The sequence below is a fragment of the Lissotriton helveticus genome, chromosome 8 (assembly GCF_964261635.1).
Source record: "Lissotriton helveticus chromosome 8, aLisHel1.1, whole genome shotgun sequence".
Lineage (NCBI taxonomy): Eukaryota > Metazoa > Chordata > Amphibia > Caudata > Salamandridae > Lissotriton > Lissotriton helveticus.
The window spans coordinates 25369318-25391882 of record NC_136069.1 but is presented as its reverse complement, the minus strand read 5'-3'; the positions used below and the strand labels follow the sequence as shown (position 1 = coordinate 25391882).

Here is a 22565-nt window from a genome sequence, read left to right as displayed (position 1 = left end):
TTATAAGTGTGGAGTGGTGTGGCTCACTGTTAAGAGGCGGCAGACCCGGGAGCAGAAGTCGGCCCGGGACCAGGGTTCAATTCCCGACGCGGCAGGGTCGTGGACCAGGGTCAGCGGACTCGACAATTCTCGCCTCGGTGCCTACTCTAACCTGGGGTCCCACTCGCAAACTCTGGGCATTAGCTTGCCTAATCTCCACAACGGCCCCATCAATGTCGGGGATGCCTGGCTCCACCTTGGGGATTCCCAATAGGGACCATCCCACAGGGAAAGCCAGGACGGGTTCCCCAGCGGTATACAGCGCCGGGACGCCCCTTTGCTGGGGCACCTGTGCGCTTTACAAGTATACGACATTTAACATTTAACATAAGCAACATAAACCTCAAGAAAAGACCTACACTAGGCTAAAAAGTGCCCGCCATGTTGAATAACTAGTCCCTACCAGTCTGAAGATAACTTAATCTTAAGTCTCATGCCTTTTTAAAGTGACCCCAATATGCTATTAAACAATTAAAATCAGATAACAAGACAAAACAAGCATTTGCAATGTAATAGGTCTCGCATTACTTAAAGTTTGACCTATTGGCTTGCAAATAATAATGCAACACCAATAACTCAAACTTTTAGTAATGCGAGTCCTATTGCATTGCAAATGCTTGTTGGAAACTGGAGATCCAGCAACTGCTAACTGAGGATGCCAGTCACACTACAGGAGTCTCTGGGGATTGCACGTCACAGTCTACAAAGGAGGCCGGGAAATTATCAATGCTTCTGAGTTTATATAGGAGAGAAGCGCGCACAGAGAAGGAACGGAGGATACATCCTGACTTTTAAAAAGGTTATACAGGATGTCAATCTAAGTACTGAAGTGTAAGGTGGGGCTCAGGGCCCTCCTGTGGGTTGTGTAGAAGTATCAGGGAGCGAGGCATGGGCCTGCTTGTTGTACAAAGGAATTCCACAGACACCCACAGCTAGTGCAAGCGCACACAAAATGGATAGGGGTCACGGAGTGACACTGTAAGGTGTACAGCCATGGAGGCCCAGTGGGCTGCCTATTCACCCTTTGGACCTCGTTCTGCTGTCTGTGCTTCATTAGGCCAGTGCTAACAAAGAAACGTTCACGCAGACAGTGGTCGAGGTTTAGTGACAGAGTAGTAGTTACTACTCACATCAGTGGCGCAGTGGCGCTGCAGCGCCTGCCCAGTGGCGGAAACTCTAATGCTCCCCTAAGTAAGTAGAAACTACTATAAACTAAGTTAAAACTTACTTGAACAACCGTCAACGCCGGCCAGGGTATTCTCTGTCATTAAGACAGACACCGGCGACACCTGGTGATGGGGTCACGGCGGGCGCTCTCACTGGCACAGCACATGAAGACCGGCGGCTGCACCACCAGTCACTCTGCTGGCAGTCAGACTCCCTGCAGGCAGCTACCCCAATCATGACAGCCATCAGCGCCGCGGGTGACCCGGTGAGCCATGATCATCGTGCTCCGGAGTGTGACAGGACAGTACAGTGCAGCGAGAGGACGCGCTGCCGTCCGTTGACCAGCGGCTGCCTGGTGGGTTATGTGTAGCGCCAGCCAGCAGCACCTGAGGCATCACTGCTGCAGCGGCGATGCGAGCACACTTCCACAAACTCCGTCGGACGAATCCACCGCCGCGGCGCGTGAGGTCACATCCGGATTTTGGGCAGTGAGTAACTGACTCCTGCCTCCCTTTCCGTATGTGCTGCATGATGTTCACATTCTGTTGGACAGGCCCCATGACGGGCTCGCTCCCTCCCCGCATGACAGAGACCAGACGCCGGCTCTCCGGGTGCTACCCCCAGAACCAACCCGCAACCCGTCCCCTATGGGGCGCCTGCCCCCGGATGTCCCTGTGTCACGGGCCCGGGCCACCGTCAGCACCATTGCCCGGCCCAGCCGCCATCTTGGACACGGCATCACGCGGCCGCGCGGCCTCAGCTCGACCCCAACCCTGGGCCTGGCCAGGCCCCGACATCCCGGCACCACCATCCCCCCAGGAGGTGAACGGACCACTTGGCAGGTCAATGGGAGTAAGAAGTGTCGATGGCCCTCTCCCGCCAGGTGCCGATCACCCCCAGCCTCCTCGGGCGCTGGCTCCACCCCCCTGCTGGGTGTCTGGACTCCCTCATCCCGGACCTCCCGACCTCCAAGAGCGAGGGTCCGGACATCAAAGAACGCCAGACCTATAACAGAGGCAGCTCCAGAACAGGAAGGCAGTTGTATCCTGGAGTCGAGAGACACCGAGAGTAACTCATCCTTGACGGACTGCTGGCGCTGCCGCAGCCCTGCCCTGTGAACCATCGTCCTGCCTGCTGGCGCTGCCGCGGCCTTCTGCACCCTTCATCCTCGTGGGACCTGCTGGCGCTGCCGCGGCCCGTTGTAACCATCATCTTCGTGGGGACCTGCTGGCGCTGCCGCGGCCCGTTGTAACTACCATCCTTGCTGGGACCTGCTGGCGCTGCCGCGGCCCGTTGTAACCATCATCTTCGTGGGGACCTGCTGGCGCTGCCGCGGCCCGTTGTAACTGCCATCTTTGCTGGGACCTGCAGGCGCTGCCGCGGCCCGTCGACCTCTTCGGGACCTGCTGGCGCTGCCGCGGTCCGACCTGTCCGAACACCGAGCTCGAGGATTGTGAGCTACCACCGTCTCATCGCAGTACCCGTGGGTACCAAGACTGTCCCGCTACCCCCTTCCCTTACTAGAGACTAGAATTGAGAGGATCCTCGTGTCCTGATCTCACTGTACCGTATTACCTTACTCCAAGAACGGCCTATAAAGAGTGTTGAATCTTATCTTCGTGTGGTGTCCATCTGTGGGGGGGGAAGTTACTTGTCTGTACGATCGCTGGAGACGGCCCTCACCGGAGGCCTCTCCCCCTTGTGCTCGGCCGACCCTCCAGGTCCCCGTCTAACATTGGTGGCCAGCGGCGCGATCCGAACCAACGCGTACCGTACAGATAGTAACTCACCCTACGACTAAACCACAATGACGACCAAAGAGAGCGGATCTGCAGAGAAGTTCCAGATGGAAAAACTGGAGGAATACAACCACCGAGAGCTAAAACAGTTTTGCATGGACTTAGGCATTGCTACCACCGGGCTAAGCACAAAAGAAGACTTCAAAAACGCCCTAGAGGCCTGGACAGAGACGAATACCGCCACCCCCCGGGACCTCGAAGCCCCGGAAGTCAACACCACCCTGACAGAAGAACGGAGAACAGGTCCCTCCCGAGAAGAGATCCAGGAGCGGGAAAAAAATAGACTACGCGAGTTAGACTTGGCACGGCTCAAATTAGACGGAGAATTGAAACTGGCGGAACAAAAAATAAACCTAGAACACTTACGGCTCAGAGAAGAGCGAGAGGAAAAACAGAGACAGAGGGATCTCGAAGAAAAAAGAATGGCATACGAACACGAGTGCAAGCTAGCAGCGAAAGAAATGCGCAAACTGAACAAAAACCTAGGGGTGCCCGAGCCACCGCGCTCCCCGGGTACTATCGAGCAGAAGGTCCACATCCCCAAGGATGTGGTCCGAGAATACCACCGAAATGACGACATACAGCAGTGGTTCAAGGCCTATGAGATCGCCATGACTGCCCACCGGATCGCTCGAAGTGACTGGGGAGCCGGTCTATGGGGGAGATTCGTCAACGAGGGCCGTGATGCCCTGCTGCAGCTTCCGGACCATCAAATGACGTCCTATGACCACATGAAGGCCGCCCTCCTCAGTCGTTATGGGCTTACGCCCGAAATGTACCGCCAGAGGTTCCACAACTGCACCCGGATCCCCGGTTCAACTTGGGTGGAATACGTGAACTATTTCAGCCGAGCCTTCGAGGGATGGATCAAGGGTAACCACGTAACCACTTACAAACAACTCTTCAATCTCATTGTGTGGGAGCACCTCTCCAACAACTGTTTCGTCGAGCTCAGGCAGCACCTCCTCGACAGTAAATTGACTGAACCACGGCAGCTCGCCACCGAGGCGGACCGGTGGGAGAGCACCCGAGTGGCCCGGAGTGGGCCGAACGAGCAGAACAGAACCAACCAAGGTCAGCATCGTCCCCGAGGAGGAGGACAGGGCCGGGGCAGGGACGCTGTCCCGGTCACTCCCGCTAACAACACCCCGCCCCCAGCCGGCCGGGGAAACCCCCCGATGCGCCCGGGGTTCCGAGCCAACGTTACGTGTCACCGATGCCAGCGAGTCGGCCACTATGCCAGTGAACCGACATGCCCGAAGAACCAGGCTCCCGGGCCCCGCCAGGTGGCGGCCGCCGCCCTAGGAGAAGAACAAGTCTCCGAAGACCCTGAAGCCTACGAGTCGGAGCAGTTCGAGTGGGAACCCGCCGCCATGACCCTGGCCTGCCTAGGAGGAAGAGACATGGTCCCGCGGACTCCCCTGCCCGCCAACACTCGGAAGTACAGCCAATGGGTGAGCATAAATGGGCGCAAGGCCGAAGCCCTGCGTGACACCGGGGCCAGTGTGACGGCCGTCCGTTGTCACCTGGTGACCCCAGAACAAATCCTGCCAAACGTTCTTTGCCCCGTCCGATCGGCAGACAATTCGGAGAGCCTGTGTCGGATGGCCTGCATCCCCTTCGAATGGGGAGGAGTGTCCGGCATGCTAAAAGTAACTGTCCGCGACGATGCCCCCGTGGACTGCCTCCTGGGGAACGATCTCGAGAGCTCCCCGTGGGCAGCTGTTGAAAGACGAGAGCATCTGGGGATGTTGGGTCTCCCGGACTGGGCGTGCGTGACCACCCGGTCCATGGCCACCCGCACCATCCTTAGACCAGAAGAACCCGAATGGTCAGCACCTCCGCCCCCGATCGCTCCAGAAGAAGACTCCATCCATACCGATCACCCGGAACCAACCCCAGAGGGGTCCGCACAGCCCCCCGAACTTCCCGACCTGGCTCAGTGGCGTCAAGAAGGGGGGCCCACCCAAGAACAATTCCGGCAGGAGCAAAAGACCTGTCCCTCCCTCGAGGGACTGCGACAGCAAGCGCTCGTCCAGGGCCAAGGAGACACCACCGGGGCCCACTGGGTTTATTGGGACAATGATCTCTTGTACAGCGAGCAAAGAATCGCAGAGCTGGGGGCCGGTCGAGTGCTGGTGGTGCCCCTCCACTTCAGAGACTTCCTGTTGAACCTGGCCCATGATGTCCCCCTGGCCGGGCACCTGGGGCAAGACAAAACCTACCACCGCCTGGTGACTCACTTTTTCTGGCCCAAAATGAGAAATGACGTCTCCAACCACTGCCGGTCCTGCCCGACCAGCCAGGCCAGCGGGAAGAGCGGCCGCAAACTCAAGGCACCCCTACAGCCATTCCCCGTGGTGACCACCCCGTTCGAAAGGGTGGGGATAGACATTGTGGGGCCCCTGGACCCCCGAACAGCACAAGGGCATCGCTTCATCCTGGTCCTGGTGGACCACGCCACCCGCTATCCTGAGGCGGTCCCCCTTCGGACTATAACAGCCCCAGTAGTGGGTCGAGCCTTAATGGGGATCTTTTCTCGAGTGGGCTTCCCCCGGGAAGTCGTCAGCGACAGGGGTACGAACTTCATTTCAAAGTATATGAAATCCCTCTGGCAGCAGTGCGGGGTCACCTACCGATTCACAACCCCCTATCACCCCCAGGGAAACGGACTGGTTGAGCGGTTCAACCGCACTCTCAAGGGGATGATCATGGGACTAGAAGAACCCCTACGCCGCCAGTGGGACGTGCTACTACCGTGCCTCCTCTTCGCCTACCGAGAAGTCCCCCAGAAGTCCCTCGGCTTCAGCCCCTTCGAACTCCTGTACGGACACCCCGTTCGCGGGCCTCTCAGCCTAGTGAAGGAGGAATGGGAAATGGCCCCCCTGAAGACCCCTCCAGACGTCTACAAGTACCTCCTGACCCTCCGCAATCAGACCCGGCGATTCAGGGAGATCGCCAAAGCCAATCTTGAGACCAGTCAGGAGGACATGAAGAAGTGGTACGATCAACATGCCTCCTCCATCGAGTTTGAACCGGGTCAGCAGGTATGGGTGATGTCCCCCGTCGAACCGTGCGCCTTGCAGGACAAATGGACGGGGCCCTTCAAGGTGATCGAGCGCAAGAGCCCCGTCACCTATCTCATCGACCTGGAGTCCCCCCGGAACCCCCTACGGGTGCTCCACGCCAACAGACTCAAACCACACTTCGCGCGCTCAGAGCTCAGCCTGCTGATGGCTACCGACAGTGGCGCAGAAAGAGACTCCGAGCCCCTCCCTGACCTACTGAGGTCCCGTGAAAGAGATGGTTCGGTGGACGGGGTCCGACTCTCCGAGGCCCTGACCCCGGAGCAGCGTCAAGAGTGTCTGGCCCTCCTGCTACCGTTCGCAACCCTGTTTTCTCTCGCACCCGGAGTCACCTCCTGGTGCCTGCACGACGTGGACACCGGGGACAGTCCCCCTGTCCGACACCGGGCGTACCGAGTACCGGATCGGGTACGAACCTGCATCCAAGAAGAAGTCTCCAAGATGCTCGCCCTCGGAGTCATCGAACCTTCGGACAGTCCCTGGGCCAGCCCGGTCGTCCTGGTCCCCAAGGTCGCGGCCCCGGGCACCACACCTGAACTCCGATTCTGCATCTACTATCGGGGTCTGAACGCGGTCACCCGAACCGACGCTCACCCTATCCCCGAGCAGATGAACTAGTCGACCGCCTGGGGGCAGCCCGCTACCTGAGCATCTTCGATCTGACAGCGGGCTACTGGCAGATCGGCCTCACCCCCAGGGCCCAAGAACGCTCCGCTTTCTCCACCCCGGATGGGCACTACCATTTCAGAGTGATGCCATTCGGCATGAAGAACGCTCCAGCCACTTTCCAAAGACTGGTGAACCAGGTGTTGGCGGGCCTCGAAGAATTCAGCGCCGCCTACCTGGACGACATCGCGGTATACAGCCGCCACTGGACAGACCACCTCCACCACCTCCGAGAAGTCCTGCAGGCCCTCCAACAGGCCGGCCTCACAATAAAGGCCAGCAAGTGCCAAATCGGCCAGGGGTCCGTGACCTACCTCGGACACCAAGTGGGGAGCGGTCTGGTGGCCCCCCTTCAACTCAAGGTAGCTGCCATTCAGTCCTGGCAACCCCCCGAAACACAAACAGAGGTCCGAGCCTTTCTGGGACTCACCGGATACTACCGGCGGTTCGTGAAGGACTATGGCAGCATTGTGGGGCCCCTCACGGAACTCACATCGAAGAACCACCCAAAAAGAGTCAACTGGACGCCCGACTGTCAAGCGGCCTTCGAGAAGCTGAAGGCCGCCATGTGCACCGCTCCTGTGCTCCAGGCCCCCGACTACAGCCGCGAGTTCATCGTTCAGACCGATGCCTCCGACCATGGTATTGGGGCCGTCCTCTCCCAACTGAACCCCGAGGGAGTCGACCAACCAGTGGCCTTCATCAGCAGACGCCTACTGCCCCGAGAGCAGCGCTGGAGCACTATTGAACGGGAGGCCTTCGCTGTAGTGTGGGCCCTCAAGAAGCTCCGGCCTTACCTCTTCGGCACCCACTTCCGGGTACAAACAGACCATCGGCCCCTGCAATGGCTAATGCAAATGCGGGGGGAGAATCCCAAACTACTGCGATGGTCCATCTCCCTGCAGGGGATGGACTTCACTGTGGAGCATCGCCCTGGCCAAGACCACGCCAACGCGGATGGCCTGTCCCGCTTTTTCCGCCTCGACGAGGAGAGTCCCCAGGAGGATGGGTGACTCTCCCCGCCTTCAGCTGGGGGGGACGCATGTTGGACAGGCCCCATGACGGGCTCGCTCCCTCCCCGCATGACAGAGACCAGACGCCGGCTCTCCGGGTGCTACCCCCAGAACCAACCAGCAACCCGTCCCCTATGGGGCGCCTGCCCCCGGATGTCCCTGTGTCACGGGCCCGGGCCACCGTCAGCACCATTGCCCGGCCCAGCCGCCATCTTGGACACGGCATCACGCGGCCGCGCGGCCTCAGCTCGACCCCAACCCTGGGCCTGGCCAAGCCCCGACATCCCGGCACCACCATCCCCCCAGGAGGTGAACGGACCACTTGGCAGGTCAATGGGAGTAAGAAGTGTTGATGGCCCTCTCCCGCCAGGTGCTGATCACCCCCAGCCTCCTCGGGCGCTGGCTCCACCCCCCTGCTGGGTGTCTGGACTCCCTCATCCCGGACCTCCCGACCTCCAAGAGCGAGGGTCCGGACATCAAAGAACGCCAGACCTATAACTGAGGCAGCTCCAGAACAGGAAGGCAGTTGTATCCTGGAGTCGAGAGACACCGAGAGTAACTCATCCTTGACGGACTGCTGGCGCTGCCGCAGCCCTGCCCTGTGAACCATCGTCCTGCCTGCTGGCGCTGCCGCGGCCTTCTGCACCCTTCATCCTCGTGGGACCTGCTGGCGCTGCCGCGGCCCGTTGTAACCATCATCTTCGTGGGGACCTGCTGGCGCTGCCGCGGCCCGTTGTAACTACCATCCTTGCTGGGACCTGCTGGCGCTGCCGCGGCCCGTCGACCTCTTCGGGACCTGCTGGCGCTGCCGCGGTCCGACCTGTCCGAACACCGAGCTCGAGGATTGTGAGCTACCACCGTCTCATCGCAGTACCCGTGGGTACCAAGACTGTCCCGCTACCCCCTTCCCTTACTAGAGACTAGAATTGAGAGGATCCTCGTGTCCTGATCTCACTGTACCGTATTACCTTACTCCAAGAACGGCCTATAAAGAGTGTTGAATCTTATCTTCGTGTGGTGTCCATCTGTGGGGGGGGGAGTTACTTGTCTGTACGATCGCTGGAGACGGCCCTCACCGGAGGCCTCTCCCCCTTGTGCTCGGCCGACCCTCCAGGTCCCCGTCTAACACATTCCTTCTGCTTTTACCGCTGAGCATGTAAACCCTACACTAAAAGAGAAAAGTATATGTCATGGAGAGCATTTTTTTAAAAGGGTACCACTTTCATTTTTCATTCAGTACTTTTTGTGCTGCATTGTGTTAGGATTAGTGTTATCGGAGTGGCCATTTTAGAGAATGGTATAACACTAATCTTAACAATGCAGCACAGAAAGTTCTGAATAAAAAACGAAAGTGGAACCCTTTTAACCCGTTCGACAGGGGCACTACCGTCGGCCAATGGCCGACGGAGCTCGCCCACCTAATGGAACGCCCGCACTGCGCCGAAATAACGGCCGCAATTAAGGCGTTAAAACGAGTGACGCAAACAAAGGCACTTCAGAAATATAAGCATACATACATATATATAATGGTAAAGGCGCGTCCCCAGTCATCACTATGACGCGCGGAGGGGGCGTGTTCTGAATTTCACACGGATCTGGCAACAAAACACGTTCCAGTCAAATATATATTTATGCAGATTGTAAAGGTCAAAATAGGGAGAAGCATACTGCCAAATTAACTCTCATAGACTTCTTTTAGGTATGCAAGGAGGCTAGACGAGGACTGACATCCTTTCACGATGCTTCATTGCAAGTATTTGTAGACATTTAAAGGTTGCTCAGAAAAAGCACGCCAGTGGTGCTAGCCTGGCTGATGACGGCTGATTAGCCAAAAACCGGTCCCAGGATGCTGGTTTCCGGTCGAGGGAAGACATGGCTTGGCAGTTCGGGCTGGACTGTTCCCATGAGGCACAGGGTCAGACTGATTTGCATATAGTCATGTCTGAACTGGGGTGGTGGAGTGAGCTAAAAAATTATGATGGATTAAACCCAGATCATTTGGCTGGGGGTGAGTGTTTGATTTGCTCAAATGCTCCGTCCATCATCCATTTTGGTATCGCTTTGTTCGTATTTAATAAAAAGACGCACTCTGAGGCCAATTGCCTACCACAAAAGGAATCACACACGCACGAGCGTGTGCGATTCCTAGGTCAGCCTGAATACCCCATTTTTCATCCACTAAATATCTCGCGCTGCACAAGCACGGCTGCCCAGTGCACCGCTAGGCACGAGACCTAAAAATGGCACATGCTCTTAAAATCAAATATAAGAACAGTATGAGCTTATTAAAAGGTGTGTTTCTGATAAAATAACCTTTTTGTGCAGTAGACACCAAGAATCATTCATTACGGTCACAAGTTCCCAGCTGCAAGTCTTTTCACTCGTATGGTCCAGGCCCTCTGTAGGAAGCTTGAAACCGCAAACACTATTGACTCTTTCAGGTCGCTTTTCAAATTTCGTTGTGTTTCCCAATAATGTTTTATGCTTTCTATCTTACACAGTGCAATTATCCATTTTTTCGAAGAATATAGAGTATCTAGGGCAGAATAAAAGGAAATGCTCTTATGTTTCCTTTGTCAATGGACAAAAAGGGCTAAACTAAGGTCCACACACCATTTTCCCCCAGCTTGTGGTGAATGATAGTAAAAGCTGGCTAAAACCTCCAAACTGGATGAACAGGCGTCTGGCCACAGGAGGATAAATCCAATCCATATAGGTTTCAAATCTAGGCGAGCATTTATGGGACAAAAACGTCCCTGTTAAGAACCCCACCCTATGCTCAAACCATATTCTAAACATAGCCTGTTCCCAATGGATTTTTTTTAAGTCTGCTTAGCAGCTTTAGTGGCTTGTTCAGGGGTATTCCACAGACTTCACAGATTCTGCAAATCACCCTGCTTTTTGAGAAGGTTCAACCAAGCAGTGGGGACCTGATTATCACATGTAATCAGGTCCCTAAGCGCCTACTTCAAATGAGTTAACACCCGGGGTGGACCATACCCTCATCCAGAATAACAATGATTTTAAAAGAGAAGTCAGATGAATACAATTAAGTGCCAAGTTAAATCTCAAAGGGACTAATGTGGAAACTTTGTGGCAGATTTAGAAGACCTCTGATGAATTTGTTCCCTTCTGTTGTTAAAGGGGATGAATTGATATAACCCCAGATCTCTGCTCCTTAGAGAGCTGCCGCCACCGCCATTGCTTTATGAGTTTTTAATGCTGGCGACACAGCTCCTCATGCAGTGGACTCATGTTTCCTTCTAATCAGAAGTGCTCTCTGGTTTAATGCTGCCTTGCTCTTCTCTACTTGCTGCCCCCATTTTAATTAATCTGACAGCCTCATTCCCAGATAATCAAAGTGAGATGTCTGTTCTATCGGGGTACCATTAATCCTCATTTTCCCTTTAAAGGTCTTATGAGCATTAATTTCCAGGAATGTAGACTTTATTTCCCAAACCTCTATTTTTACAAAAGGTGGTAAATTAATTCAGTTCTTTCTGGTGACTCAAGTAGGGTATCATCTGCAAACATAAAGATCGGAAGCAAGATACCTGCAATTTTGGGCGCATCATGATCAATATGGGAGACCCATTTGCCTTCCCCATGAATGTAAATGCTAAACAAAGTTGGGCAAGTGCACTGGTTGACACCCCTTCTGATTGGAATCTTTTATGTTAGGTCACCACGGAATCCCACTTCACTTGTGCATAGGTGTCAGTACGCAGAATTCTGATAATCCATAGGAGGTCTTCTGGTAACTCATAATCTTCCAAAACCCTCCAAAAAGTTATCCCTGAGGACCAAATCAAAAGCCGACCTCAGGTCGATAAAAGCAACATATAAATGGTCTTTCCTAAGGTGACATATTTCCAGCAAAGCACATTAAAACAGAAAGCCTGATCAATGGTGCTTATTTTCTTCCTGAACCCTGCATGGGTGTCTTCCAAAATATGAACATCAACTAATCAAGTTGCATCCTTGTTAATACCCATTGGCAAAATATTTTTGGCTAATGGGTCTATAGTTAGATGGTTGATCCCTTCTACCGTTTTTGTAGATTGGTATGATGGAAGCACCCAACCACGATGGTGGCATTCTGCTAACCTTCATGACAGCATGAGCAAATGATTATGGTTGGTAAGGGACTCAAACCTCAGGATGAGATAGATAGAGATCTCCAGGGATGCCAACCGGCCCTGTCGCCTTTTCTTTACTAATTTACCTTAGGGTATACTCAGTTTCACTTAAGGTAAAACATAGGGGCTTCCTGTGTGGACTGACCTCACTCGTCCCATGATTTAAAATGTACTCCGTTGTCAGTAACAAGGGCTTGGGGCAAGCCTTCTCTTCTGAAAACGGAAGAGGAAAATCGACAACAACCATGGTATTGGGTTCCCTCATGAACTTGCACTCCACCCACTTAGAGAAATAATTGACCACCACCAAAGCATCCCTCATGTCACACGGCAGATCATACCTGGGCCCCACAAAAGCCATGCCCTACTTTTCCCATGGACCACCCGGAAATTCAACAGGACATAAAGGAGTTTTGTTCAGTTGCAGAGTTTTGTTCGCCTGACTGCAACCACTGCACCTCCCAGCGATCAAGTCAGCTTCACTGTCCATGCCAGGTCACCAGTAAAAACAACGTACCCTTTTCTTTGTACCGGTCATGCCCACATGGCCATGATGAGCCAACCAGACCAAACGGGCCCACAGTACTAACCAGTCCTAAATGGACATTTCGTCCTGGACTATAAAGTAAGGTTTAAAATCATCACTCACATTTCTTTCATTTGGCCAACCCCTCACAATAAATTTCTTCACCCTGGGTTGGCACTTGTCCAGGTTCCAATATTCATACCATTCATGCAGCGATGCTGCCCATTCAGCAGCCACGAATCAGTCCACCATTCCTACCACACATTCCACCACCTGATCCTCTGAATTGCTAACACCATCACGGACTGGACATCTAAAGAGAAAATCTGCTCTGGTGTTTTTACATCCAGGGATGTGTCTGACGTCAAAATTGAACTCGTACATACAAGCAAGAAGTCTCACTAATCTGGGACTAGCCTTGTTCAGGTTCTTCTCAGACAACAGAAACACTAAAGGTTTGTGATCCGTGACCAATAAAATCTTTCTACCCCACAGATATGTCACAAATTACATGGTAGCCCAGACACAAGCTAGACCCTCCCTTTCTATACTGCTGTAATTACGTTCAGCTTGGGAAAAACATCTAGAGGTGAAAGAAACTGTATTCTCCTTTCCATTCACCATTTGGGAAAGCACTGCCCTCAAACCCACACCACTGGCGTCTACTGTAACAATGGACATTATATCATCTCTGAAAGAAAAAAGGGCAGGAACCTCCACAATAAGTTTCTTTAAAGCCACAAAAGGCTCTTGCTCCTCTGCTCTCCATACGAATGCTTCTTCCTTGCGTAAAAGTTTCCTGAGCGGTTCAGTTTGAACAGCAAAACTATCACTGAATCTCGAGTAATACTCACAAAGGCCCAGGAAGAACCTCAATTGATCTTTATCCACAGGCTCCGGAATGAACTTATTTGCATTCACCAAATTAGCCTTGGGTTTGATAACTGTGCTGGAGAGGACATGCCCCAAGTATTTAACCTCAGATACCATAAAACTGCACTTGTTTCTTTAACCGACAACCCATGGTCTCCCAACTTCCCCAAACCCTCATCCAACAACTGTAAATGTTACTCTTGAGTTCTGGTAAACACCAAAATGTCATCCTGATAGGCCAACACTGGCTTGCAGTCCCCAAAAAGCCTAAAATCAGTTTTGAGGCAGCTAAGGTCAATCCAAAAGGTAAACACAAAAATGTAAACGCCCCAAAAGGCGTATTGAATGCTGTGCGAGACCTGGAACCAATGCTTAGTTCCACTAGTTAGCGCCCTGAGACCTTGCGGTGAACTGTGCGCTATATAAGAATGTATGACTATGACTTGATATTAAGCCACCCTGAGGTCTATAGTGGAAAAGAACCTGGTGCTACCTACTTGAGCTAACAGCTCCCGAATCTTAGTTAAAGGGAAGCAATCTACCAGGATGTTTTTGTTCAAGGATTTGGGGTTGATACAGAGTTTCATGTCTCCATTCCTTTTCTTGGCTATAACAATGGGAGAAATCCACTGAGAGGAGTTCAACAGGTTCAATGAACTTCTCAGTACACAGGTTAGCTAAGTGAGTCTTCAACTGACTCCTCACACTTAAGCGAACATTCCTGCCTTTGTGAACCACTGGTACTGCATTGTCCTTAAGTAAAATGTCATGCTTAAAACCCTTGACCCACCCAACCGGTCCTCAAACAGAACTTTGTACTTCTCTAATAAACTGAAAATGGGCAAAGGAAGCTTAACTGGATTAGGCAAAGGAGTAATGGCAGGACTGACTAAAGAAATAGGACAGTCGGTGCTTGGATGCAGCACCATGCCAAACGCCCCTTGATCCTTAAACCCCAAAATGTTGTAACTTATTTTTACAACATAAGCTTTAGTATCAATTGCCCTATCTTGAAATGTAAGTGTATCTGTAAAATAACCCAACAAATCATTACTGTGCCCTCCACATGCTACAGTGCGTATGTCCGGAGGCAGCAAATGGATTAACCCCCACTTTGACCAATATAGTTCATCAGTAATTATGGCGATAGGTGACCCACTAACCCTACCCGTAACTCCTACTATGACTTTGCCAATGCCACAAATAGGATCACCGCCCCTTGGCAAAATAAGACGTGTTTCAAACCTGTTGGTGGATAATACAACTCTCTTGTCCAAATCTTCCTCTGCTGATTCATTAGGACTTCCAACATACTCTTCATCCTTGACTAACACTATTTTCTGGACATTCCTGCACACCCTGGCTAAATTACCCACTTTCTTGCACTTTGCACAAGTTTTACCCAAGAGCAGGGCAAACTTTGGCATTTGCAAAATACGAATAAGAACCACAGCAGAAGCAAATATTGATGGACTTGCCACTTTTCTTGTTGTCCTTGAGTGGGAAACTGTTTGGCCTAGGTTTAACATCCACCACATTTACATGTTCATGAATCACCAGCTCCTTGCATTTATTAAGTTCTTTGGGCGCCTGTACTGATCCTTCCATTCCCCTGGCTATTTCCAAGGTTTCATGTAAGTTGGGGTTGAGACAACACAACAATTTCTCCTGAAAACATTTGTTGTAGCAATTTACAACAATTTAATCCCTAAAATAATAATCTAGATTGCCATCAAACTCACAAATTAAAGCCAATACTCTCAATTCAGCAGGAAACGTGTCAATAGACTCAAATGGTTATTACTTAATAGTAAAAAACCTGTGCCTCTCAACAAACATACTAGTGTCATCCTTTTTTTAATTAAAGTGTTATTGATACTGTGACATACATAGAGAAGCATCACATCTCTTGGCATATTGTCATCATGTAATATGTCTAAGCATAGCTAACAAACATGACAATTAAATGCAAGAGGAATAATATCCTATTACAATCATCTACATTTATGTGTAGCTACAGGCATACTGACAATTCCGTTCTAAGTATGGAATATGTAGGGCATCCACTTTAGTTCACATAGTGTATGACGTGTGGTCAGCCTCATTCTCATTTCAACCTTTAATATCTCATAGTCTCATTCATGTAGAGGCCATGTTTGGAGACCTGTGTTGTATAGGCTAAGTACCGACTCTACCCCAGGAGGTTGTGTCCGATGGGGGAGTTGAGGCTTCCCTACGCCTAAGCCAATCTATAAGTGGAGCCCATGTGTCTTTTGGCCTGGAAGCAAAGGGCATCAGTTCACAGAAATTGGAGAGTTGCTCCTGACAATACGGACATCCTTTAACCAGGAGCCAGTGGAAGGACACGGTCTCCTTCCTCATTTCTTTGTTAGCTCTCGCTTAGCCAGTAATACCAACATCGCGGTTAGGCGCCAGTTAGCTTGGGGGATTTCTTTGACAAATCCCATTATCCCCACTAGTGGTGAGCAGTCTATATCCACCCCTGTGATGTTCCTCACTGTTTTGGTCACTTGTCCCCAGTACTCCGCTATCAACGGGCAATGCCACGCCAAATGCAGAAAAGTGGCATCTGGTGCTCTACATTTCCAGCAGTTGCTGTTTACTCTTAGTCCCATTTTTTGGAGCTGCCTTGGAGTTCTATATAGTTGGTGTAGGAACTTAAAGATTAATCTTAATCTGTAATTGGAGGGGCGGTGGTTCCAACTGGCCATAGCAGTAGCCATTGTTCCATTGTAACTGGAGTTTCAAGATTCGCGTTCCAGATCGCCAGCGCACGTGGATGTGTTACTGGGTGCATTTGTTGTGTCCTAGTGTAAAGGCGGGTAACTAGTTTCCGCGGTGATGGTTCTGTCAGCAGGTGCTCCAGAGGTGCCAGAGTAGGTGGTGGGTATGGTGATGTATCATGCAACGTCTTAACGGTGGCTTCAAGCTGATAGTATAGCAAGGTGTCTGACAAGCTTGGTGGGGTCGTACTAGTGCCATCCTTGAAATGGATTTTAAGTCTGTTGATGGCTTCTATGTCAGCATCCCATTCTGCTGCAGCAGGCGGAACCGCCTTAGGTAAATGATCAAAGATACGTTGCCCATCCGCACCCAAACAGTTGCATAAGAGTGCAAACTTCCTTCTAGCATTAAACTTGTCACCATCAATGGCTCTCAAATAGCTTTCAACGTTTTTAAACCATTGATTCCATTTAAATTTTTGTACACCAGGCACAACGTGAGAGACACCAAGGCTTGAACATTAGAATATGTAAAATAATTTGCCATACTAGTGATACTTTATGGCGCAAGGACAGTGAAAACAGAGAGTGCCTATCGCTGAATGATAGGCAATAGTTGAAGCTACTAACGTGCCTATCTGTGAGAAATGATATAAAGAAACTGAAAGACACTGAGGCCAAAATGCAAATGGATTAGAATGATGCAAGTTGTCTCAAAATATGGCCACCGAACGTGTTAAGTGTAATGTAGTTTCAAATTGGCGCTTGAACAGGGAGCGTGCAGAGCAGTGATTAGAAAATTGTTCCCAAAGTATGGCTGCCATGCGTGCCGTACAGTGGATCTGGAGTCAATTGGGCTTGTAAAGAAGTGCATGTGATCTTTGGGCGGCGTATATCTGACGGCAGCAGAAATTGCCGGCAAGCTGAACACAACAAAATTGGAGTTGAAGGTACGCTGCCAGAAGCAGTTTGGGTAATAACACCGACGCTGCGCAACGCGGCGCATACTTGCTCTGAAAAGAGTAAATGTTAATGGGCTCGTCCAGGTGCCATCACGCGGGCATGACAGGGTTCTTCAGATCCTCGCCAAATCGTGTTATATCCAACATGGAGAGACGAGATGGAGAAAATACCTTTATTCAGCAGGGTCGGACTAGTCGTAGCAGGCACCTGGCATTTCCAGGGTGGGGGCTGGTTTTAGACCCACGGGCCGTTTTTGTTACTAGGAGCCTGTTTTGCAGCATAGCTGCAATAACGCCCCCCTGCAACAAAAGCAGCACACTAGGGTCCCCTCCCCCCGGGGCCAATCCAAGCTCTTTGCCAGGGCCAGTTTTAGTTCCCAATTGATGATTTTGTATAATGAATTTTTATGATGGTTTTTAATCATCGAAATAAAGTTTTACTCAACTAGTTCCCAGTCTGGCCCAATTATTCCAGACACGGACAGCACGCGACCATTTCATCCTCCCGTCCCGGCTCCAACCCTCTTCTCTCGCCCCCGCTCCACCTCCCGCAATCCCACATTCCACCCACCGGATTCCATAAGAGAACCCTGGAAAGAGCGAAGAATAGAACACCATGATCACCAGCTAGTGATCTGCAAGTGCACACCGTAGGCATGCGCAGTGGAGCAGGAGGTATGATAGAGCGCAAGCTAAGAATCTACATTTAACAGGTTTGCACTGATTAATGCTGCTGCTGCCAAGTATTACAGGCTTCTAGGCATTTTCTCAAGCCCACAGTAAATAAAAGTAACTATTTTACAGTTTTCTTTAACGTTTCTAATGGAGTAGTATAGTTATTTCGCAGTATCATGATTACACAAATGAAGCATTTTCACTATTATTTATTACATAGGTGTTGTTATACCTCCTTCATCTAAATTGATAAAGCCAATAGTCTTGGCTAGTTTTTAGTGCATGCCAGTTGTCCCATCATATTATATCTGGTACCAGTCAAGCAGCAGAGAGACTTTTATCTGACATGTTTATTACACAGTCAACGCCCTATGAGAGCCCCCCCCTCCCCATCCATTTGAAGCCCTGCTTCCAGGTAAAGGGGAGCGGCTTCCCTCATCCTGCCCCTCCCTCCTACATTCAAACCCCTGCTTACAATTAAAGGGGCGTGGCTTCCCTCATCCTGCCCCTCCCCCTACATTCAAACCCCTGCTTAAAATTAAAGGGGTGGGGCTTCCCTCATCCTGCCCCTCCCCCCCCTTTGAAGCCCTGCTTCCAGGTAAAGTGGCGCGGCTTCCCTCATCCTGCCCCCCCCTACATTCCTTCCCCTGCTTACAATTAAAGGGGCGCGCTTCCCTCATCCTGCCCCTCCCCCCTACATTCAAACCCCTGCTTACAATTAAAGGGGTGCGGCTTCCCTCATCCTGCTCCCCCTACATTCAAACCCCTGCTTACAATTAAAAGGGCGCGGCTTCCCTCATCCTGCCCCTCCCCCCTACATTCAAACCCCTGCTTACAATTAAAGGGGTGCGGCTTCCCTCATCCTGCTCCCCCTACATTCAAACCCCTGCTTACAATTAAAGGGGTGCGGCTTCCCTCATCCTGCTCCCCCTACATTCAAACCCCTGCTTACAATTAAAGGGGCGCGGCTTCCCTCATCCTGCCCCTCCCCCCTACATTCAAACCCCTGCTTACAATTAAAAGGGCGCGGCTTCCCTCATCCTGCCCCTCCCCCCTACATTCAAACCCCTGCTTACAATTAAAAGGGCGCGGCTTCCCTCATCCTGCCCCTCCCCCTACATTCAAACCCCTGCTTACAATTAAAAGGGCGCGGCTTCCCTCATCCTGCCCCTCCCCCCTACATTCAAACCCCTGCTTACAATTAAAAGGGCGCGGCTTCCCTCATCCTGCCCCTCCCCCCTACATTCAAACCCCTGCTTACAATTAAAGGGGCGCGGCTTCCCTCATCCTGCCCCTCCCCCCTACATTCAAACCCCTGCTTACAATTAAAAGGGCGCGGCTTCCCTCATCCTGCCCCTCCCCCCTACATTCAAACCCCTGCTTACAATTAAAAGGGCGCGGCTTCCCTCATCCTGCCCCTCCCCCCTACATTCAAACCCCTGCTTACAATTAAAGGGCGCGGCTTCCCTCATCCTGCCCCTCCCCCCTACATTCAAACCCCTGCTTACAATTAAAGGGCGCGGCTTCCCTCATCCTGCCCCTCCCCCCTACATTCAAACCCCTGCTTACAATTAAAAGGGCGCGGCTTCCCTCATCCTGCCCCTCCCCCCTACATTCAAACCCCTGCTTACAATTAAAGGGGTGCGGCTTCCCTCATCCTGCTCCCCCTACATTCAAACCCCTGCTTACAATTAAAAGGGCGCGGCTTCCCTCATCCTGCCCCTCCCCCCTACATTCAAACCCCTGCTTACAATTAAAAGGGCGCGGCTTCCCTCATCCTGCCCCTCCCCCCTACATTCAAAGCCCTGCTTCCAGGTAAAGGGGCGCGGCTTCCCTCATCCTGCCCCTCCCCCCTACATTCAAAGCCCTGCTTCCAGGTAAAGGGGCGCGGCTTCCCTCATCCTGCTCCCCCTACATTCAAACCCCTGCTTACAATTAAAGGGGTGCGGCTTCCCTCATCCTGCTCCCCCTACATTCAAACCCCTGCTTACAATTAAAAGGGCGCGGCTTCCCTCATCCTGCCCCTCCCCCCTACATTCAAACCCCTGCTTACAATTAAAGGGGTGCGGCTTCCCTCATCCTGCTCCCCCTACATTCAAACCCCTGCTTACAATTAAAAGGGCGCGGCTTCCCTCATCCTGCTCCCCCTACATTCAAACCCCTGCTTACAATTAAAAGGGCGCGGCTTCCCTCATCCTGCCCCTCCCCCCTACATTCAAACCCCTGCTTACAATTAAAAGGGCGCGGCTTCCCTCATCCTGCCCCTCCCCCCTACATTCAAACCCCTGCTTACAATTAAAGGGGCGCGGCTTCCCTCATCCTGCCCCTCCCCCCTACATTCAAACCCCTGCTTACAATTAAAGGGGCGCGGCTTCCCTCATCCTGCCCCTCCCCCCTACATTCAAACCCCTGCTTACAATTAAAGGGGCGCGGCTTCCCTCATCCTGCCCCTCCCCCCTACATTCAAAGCCCTGCTTCCAGGTAAAGGGGCGCGGCTTCCCTCCTGCCCCCGCAGACCGCTGGTAAAGCTCATCCCGGAGCCGGGCTCCCTGCAGAGGCCTCTGCCCAGAAGAGCTCCGCTCGGCCCGGGGAGATGGTTTTAAGCCCCGGGGGCCCAGCCTCCTACCTGAGCAGAAGCCTCGGACGGGCCTGGAAGGGTCACTGCAGTCTGTGCTTCTCAGTCCGTCGTCTCTTTCAGTTACTCTCAACCCTGTGGCTCGTGATTTCCTTTTCCGGTCAGCGCGGGCAGAGACAGCACCAGCAGTGAATGCCGTCACTTCCGGCCGCTTCCTCGACTCCAGCAGCTGTAGGGGTGGAAGGATCCTCGGTCTGTGCGGTGACCTTCACCCCGTGACCCCGGACGTCACCCCCGGCCTCGGATTGACATCTTCACCGTCCCAGGCCGAGGGGAGAGGGCTCTGAGCAGGGGTCTGCGCAGGTAGAGTCTACAGCCCCCCCCCCTTCAGACAACCTGAACTCTGCACCCCCCTTCAAGGCATGACCCCCCCCCCGGGCTGAGGACCCTTCACCCCCCCCCTCAAGCCTCTCCTCTTCCCACCTCTCCTGTGCAGCCTCTCCTCCTCCCCCTCTCATGTGCAGCCTCTCCCCTCCCACCTCTCCTGTGCAGCCTCTCCCCTTCCACCTCTCCTGTGCAGCCTCTCCCTCCCGTGCAGCCTCTCCCCTCCCACCTCTCCTGTGCAGCCTCTCCCCTCCCTCCTCTCCTGTGCAGCCTCTCCCCTCCTACCTCTCCTGTGCAGCCTCTCCCCTCCTACCTCTCCTGTGCAGCCTCTCCTCTCCCTCCTCTCCTGTGCAGCCTCTCCCCTCCCACCTCTCCTGTGCAGCCTCTCCCTCCCGTGCAGCCTCTCCCCTCCCTCCTCTCCTGTGCAGCCTCTCCCCTCCCACCTCTCCTGTGCAGCCTCTCCCCCTCCCTCCTCTCCTGTGCAGCCTCTCCCCTCCCACCTCTCCTGTGCAGCCTCTCCCCTCCAACACCCTCCTGTGCACCCTCTCCTCTTCCACCTCTCCTCTGCAGCCTCTCCCCCTCCCTCCTCTCCTGTGCAGCCTCTCCTCCTCCCCCTCTCATGTGCAGCCTCTCCCCTCCCTCCTCTCCTGTGCAGCCTCTCCCCTCCCACCTCTCCTGTGCAGCCTCTCCCCTCCCACCTCTCCTGTGCAGCCTCTCCCCTCCCACCTCTCCTGTGCAGCCTCTCCCCTCCCACCTCTCCTGTGCAGCCTCTCCCCTCCCTCCTCTCCTGTGCAGCCTCTCCTCCCCCCTCCTCTCCTGTGCAGCCTCTCCTCCTCCCCCTCTCATGTGCAGCCTCTCCCCTCCCACCTCTCCTGTGCAGCCTCTCCCCTCCCACCTCTCCTGTGCAGCCTCTCCCCTCCAACACCCTCCTGTGCACCCTCTCCTCTTCCACCTCTCCTCTGCAGCCTCTCCCCTTCCCACCTCTCCTGTGCAGCCTCTCCCCCTCCCTCCTCTCCTGTGCAGCCTCTCCTCCTCCCCCTCTCATGTGCAGCCTCTCCCCTCCGTCCTCTCCAGTGCAGCCCCTCCCCTCCCACCTCTCCTGTGCAGCCTCTCCCCCTCCCTCCTCTCCTGTGCAGCCTCTCCTCCTCCCCCTCTCATGTGCAGCCTCTCCTCCTCCCCCTCTCATGTGCAGCCTCTCCCCTCCCTCCTCTCCTGTGCAGCCTTTCCCCTCCCTCCTCTCCTGTGCAGCCTCTCCCCTCCCACCTCTCCTGTGCAGCCTCTCCCCTTCCCTCCTCTCCTGTGCAGCCTCTCCCCTCCCACCTCTCCTGTGCAGCCTCTCCCCTTCCCTCCTCTCCTGTGCAACCTCTCCCCTCCCACCTCTCCTGTTGCAGCCTCTCCCCTCCCACCTCTCCTGTGCAGCCTCTCCCCTCCAACACCCTCCTGTGCACCCTCTCCTCTTCCACCTCTCCTCTGCAGCCTCTCCCCTTCCCACCTCTCCTGTGCAGCCTCTCCCCCTCCCTCCTCTCATGTGCAGCCTCTCCCCCTCCCACCTCTCCTGTGCAGCCTCTCCTCTCCCACCTCTCATGTGCAGCCTCTCCCCCTCCCTCCTCTCCTGTGCAGCCTCTCCTCTCCCCTCCCATCTCTCTCTCCTCTCCTGTGCAGCCTCTCCTCTTTTCCAATTCTCCCCTCTGCCTGTCCTCCTCTATTCTCCTCCTCTTTGTCCCACACCTCGACCCTGTGAGATCCTCCCTCTCAGCTTGGACTCACTGAGGAGGTGCCGGGGGGCAGAGAGTGAGTTCATCAGTCCTCGTCAGGGGAAGGGGCTGCTGAAGTCTGAAGAGCTGCCTGGGCCTCAGTCCTGCTTCAGTCGATTCGGCATCTTTCACCCTCCCGGCCCTGCCAAGTACCCCGCATCAG

The 22565-nt window shown here is 53.4% G+C and overlaps 1 protein-coding gene across 1 annotated transcript in view; it reads right to left on the bottom strand.

Annotated features, from left to right (window-relative positions):
• The window catches only part of LOC144772248 (uncharacterized), a 56483-nt gene extending 36085 nt beyond the window's left edge, over nucleotides 1-20398 (bottom strand). Inside the window, 1 exon segment of the mRNA XM_078656464.1 lies at nucleotides 20316-20398. The gene's annotated coding sequence lies outside the window, so the exon portion shown is untranslated.
• Between the last annotated feature and the right edge of the window lie 2167 nt (nucleotides 20399-22565).